The sequence below is a fragment of the Papaver somniferum genome, chromosome 1 (assembly GCF_003573695.1).
Source record: "Papaver somniferum cultivar HN1 chromosome 1, ASM357369v1, whole genome shotgun sequence".
NCBI lineage: Eukaryota > Viridiplantae > Streptophyta > Magnoliopsida > Ranunculales > Papaveraceae > Papaver > Papaver somniferum.
In genome coordinates, this window is record NC_039358.1 from 52,073,590 (window position 1) to 52,078,398 (window position 4,809).

The window sequence follows — 4,809 nt, forward strand, 5'->3', positions numbered from 1 at the left end:
TACTCTCATAATTAAGACGTTATATAAAGACACTACTAACTTCGTATATTTGAGACCAAGTAAACTAACCCTAGCTACCTAGTTTCCTCAGTATCCTTACGCCTACAACCAATCTGGCCAACGCACGTGAATCCTAAGATAGAGTCCACTATCTTAAGTTGCTTCAGTCTCTCTAAAGACTTTAAGCACTCGACCCTTTGGATCGTCTTCCAAACAGTAAATGACTAATTTGTTTGGTAACCACTCTTCTATCCCAAGAAGTTATCAGAGATATGTATGTTGAGTGTGACAAAGGCTTTTCTGTTTAAAATAGATAAACTTTTTTATCGGGTTAGATCTAGATTAAATAAGTTAACCAGATCGAGTCAAACAGAACTACCAGATTCAGATATTGTAGATTACCACCAAATGATAGCTTGTCGATATAAATACGACTACTTAATAATCAGTCTATCAAAAGATAAACTAGATATAGTCGAAGCCCATCTGATCAAGTTTGTGTACGAAGCAAATCAGGAAGATACAAAACCAATAGGAAAAATCTTCTTGTCTTCAATCTTCAATAGTCTTCTGTACCTGCACAATATAACAAACTTGATTCCTGACTTATGATCGATCATGCACAGAATGGACTTTGTTAACAACGGATGATCACAAGTCAATGTTATACTCTTGATCTAGTTTGAGTAACTTTATGTCAGAAGAGAAGGCTCTCAAGAATAATTAAACTGGATGAAAATCAATAGATAACTATAGTTAGTCAATCAAAAACTAAAATAACAACACGATTCTAGTTTCCAACCAATGGTACTAGTAGACACTTCTTGATCCCAAAGAAGTCTTTAAACTATTGGACGTAAGAGATTTCGCCTAATTATGTTACTCTCCTCTCCAATATAATATTACAAAAATACTATTGGTCGGCTACACCAGAAACGACAAAGATGAAGTTTTCCTGGCTCGGGATAAGTTTGTAAGAATAATAAACTTTACTATTTATAGACCAAGGTAGTTTGGACACCAAGGAATTTCCATAACGAAAGGTATTCAAAAGATATGCAATAAATCACCTAAATTCGGTTTTATAAATTACAACCAATATCCAATTGTTTAACCGAAATCTTCATGGACAATAACATTGTTTTTTTTTTTTTTTTTTTTTTGGTAATCTACAAAATAAAACCAATGTCGAGATATGAATTCACTCTTTCTCGGACTCGACAGGGCAGCACCAGATAATCAAATTTAAGTTTTTCTATCCCCCTCTCATTCTACGATATCCAGACCGGTCTTGACGCGCTGGCATATGATCTGGATTTAACTCTGGACCAACAACTATATTCAGCGAACCAAACTCAACAACAAGATTTTGATCCTAATCGATAGTTGTAGCAGGCGACGATATTCTTTCATCTTTTCAATTTCTTTTTTTCCTTATAGTTTTTATGATGATCTTCGTTTTTGTTTAGAAAGATTAAAATGTTGAGAGCGGAGTGATGTGGATGGATCCAGTTGAAATGGGACGATTCATTAAGATTTGATGTGCTTTAGCATATGCTTCACGTTTCGCTTCTGCCTGCTTCAGGATCTCATTGAGATTCGTCATTAGACGTGACAACTCCTTGGTCGTAGCGTCAACACATCTTTGATAGTTGGACCGCCGGTCATTGCAGAGTACGAATATATACTGGGTGATACCACTGTTATGGTTGATGATGAAGGTACAAAGGATAAACAGTGAGACGAGCTCTGAAGTACACTACAACCACACTGGACTGAGATTCTCTTTCTTATTCAATTTCTTAAGTTCAGTACAAGGGAGAAAGCGAGTATAAATACTGAGCGAAAACCTAGCTAAGAGCATCAACGGCTCGACATACTGCACTGGACAACCTCCTGTCACACGATCCTAATTAACTTACTGATTAAGAAACAAGATAACCTAACAATTGAAGCTAATCATAATACAAATAACTACCAACTGCATCCCAAATCAGATAAGGGCAGCCATCTTCACGGGTACATGACAATACTCTGGTCTTCAAAACATCCTTGTCCTCAAGGATGAAACTTAGGAAAATGAGCTCTGAAATTTGTTGTGTCCTCCCATGTAGCATCTGCTGCAGTTGTGTGAGACCGTTGGATTAACATTTGAGGAATGGCGGTACGTCCCCTGAATATTTCTCTATTTCCGATCAATGCTACTTGTTTGAGAATGATTTCACCATCAACGTCAGTCTGAGGAAGAGTTGGAGCAGTGGTAGCAGCTGAGACAATGCGCTTCTTAAGTTGTGAGACGTGGAACACATGGTGGATCTGAGAAGAAGAAGGTAGTTACAGTTTGTAAGCTACCTGGCCAACTTTGGCAATGACAGGAAAGGGACCATAATATCTTACTGAGAGTTTGAAATTTCTGCGCAGAGCAATGGAAGATTGGAAATAAGGTTGCACCTTTAAAATGACCAAATATCCCACCTCAAACTGCCTATCTGTTCTCTTCTTGTCAGCAAAAACTTTCATTCTCTCTTGAGCCTTATGTAAGGAATCTTTTAAGAGCTCCATCATGGTATCCCTTTGAGCTAAATAATCTTCAACAACAACCACATAAGTAAGAGCTTCATTGGGGAAGGAAAGATATGGAGGGGAGTAGCCACATAATGCCTTGAATGGTGGCATATTTAAGCTGGTGTGATGATATGTATTGTACCAGAATTCAGCTAAGGGCCTCCATTTGAACCATTGCTTGGGATGGTGTCCTGTCATGCACCTGAGATAATTCTCCAAGCATGCATTCACTCGTTCAGTCTGTCCATCTGACTGAGGATGATATGCAGAACTTAGTTGTAAGATGGTTCCCATTGCCTTGAACAATTCCTTGCCAGGAGTTACTTGTAAATATCTTATCTCTGTCTGACACAGTGGAAGTTGGCAGACCATGCAACTTGAAAACATGATTAAGGAACTCATGAGCCACTGTGGAAGCTGTAAAAGGATGAGTTAAACCAATGAAGTGGCTGTATTTTATAAGCCTATCAACCACAACAAGAATAATATCTTTTTTGCTTGAGATTGGCAATCCCTCTATGAAATCCATTGTTATGTGCTACCAAGCTTGTGAGGGAATTGGTAGAGGCTGTAGTAACCCTGCAGGAAAGGTGTGTTCTCCCTTATTTCTTTGGCACACATCACAGTTACTGACCAACATTAACATCTCCTTCTTGAGACCCTTACAATAAAAATTTCTTTTGGCCCTGATGTAACTCCCTTGCATTCCTGAGTGTCCCCACACTGCAGAAGAGTGAATTGATTTTAATATGGTATACCTGAGATTGTTATTCGTACCCACATAGATTCTGCCTTGCTATCTCAAAATGCCATATGTGTAAGTATAATGAGATCAGAAGATGGAGCTACTAATAGCTGAGGAATGATGGTTGTTGCCCATTCATCATTGTCATAACTTTGAATAACTTCTTGTGCCCAAGTAAGAGTAGACACGGACATGGCTGAACATTGAGAATGAGTAGGGAGCCTTAAGAGTGCATCTGCAGCTTTGTTCTCCATGCCCTTTTTGTAGTGAATTGTATAATTAAATTCCAACAACTTCATAAGCCATCTTTGTTGTAAAACTGTGTTGATCTTCTGATCCATGAAATATTTGATACTCTGCTGATCAGTGTTAATTATGAAGTGGTGGCCAAAAACATAGTGTCTCCATTTTGTAACTGCCATGACCACTGCAAGAAGTTCTTTTTCATAAGTAGAAAGGCCTAAGGATTTAGAGCCAAGAGGTTTGTTGTAGAAGCTAATAACTCTCCTTTCTTGCATTAGAACAACTCCTACACCCACAGAACAAGCATCTGTTTCTAACACAAATGTTTTAGAAAAATCAGGGAGCACTAATACTGGAGTAGTACACATAGCTTGTTTAAGTTTTTGAAAGGCTTCATCTGCACTTGGAGACCATTGGAAGGCATTCTTTTTCAAGAGATCTGTAAGTGGCTTACTAATAAAGCCAGAATGCTTGACAAACTTCCTATAATAGCCAGTAAGCCCAAGAAAACCCTTTAACTCTTTAAGGCAAGTTGGTACAGGCCATTTCTTCATACAATCAATTTTTTCTGGGTCAGCAGCTACACCATCTGCAGTTATAATGTGACCCAAGTAGCCCAAAGATGACAGAGCAAAACAACATTTAGAGAATTTAACATTAAGTTGGTGATGTCTTAGTAAGCCAAGAACTATAGAAAGATGTTGTACATGTTCTTCAAGGGATTGGTTGTAGATAAGTATATCATCAAAGAAAATCAACACAAATTTTCTTAAGTAAGTACCAAAAACTGAATTCATAAGAAATTGAAATGTTGCTGGTGCATTAGTGAGCCCAAATGGCATCACTTTGAACTCAAAATGACCATGGTGTGTCTTGAATGCAGTTTTGTGAATGTCTTCTGAAAATAATCTGATTTGATGGTACCCAGATCTCAAATCAAGCTTTGTGAAAAACTTAGAACCATATAGCTCATCTAAAAGTTCATCAATGACAGGTATAGGGTACTTATCTTTGATTGTGAGCTCATTCAGCTTCCTGTAATCCACACAAAACCTCCAGGAATTGTCTTTCTTTCTTACCAAGAGAATGGGAGAAGCAAAAGGGATGTGACTATCTTGAATGATACCAGCATTGAGCATTTCTTCCACTAAGGATTCAACCACCTCTTTGTGATGTGAGGGCATTTATAGGGTCTTAGATTAACTGGTTGGGCACCAGGTTTGAGTGGAGTTTTATGGTCTAGGGATCTCTGAGGG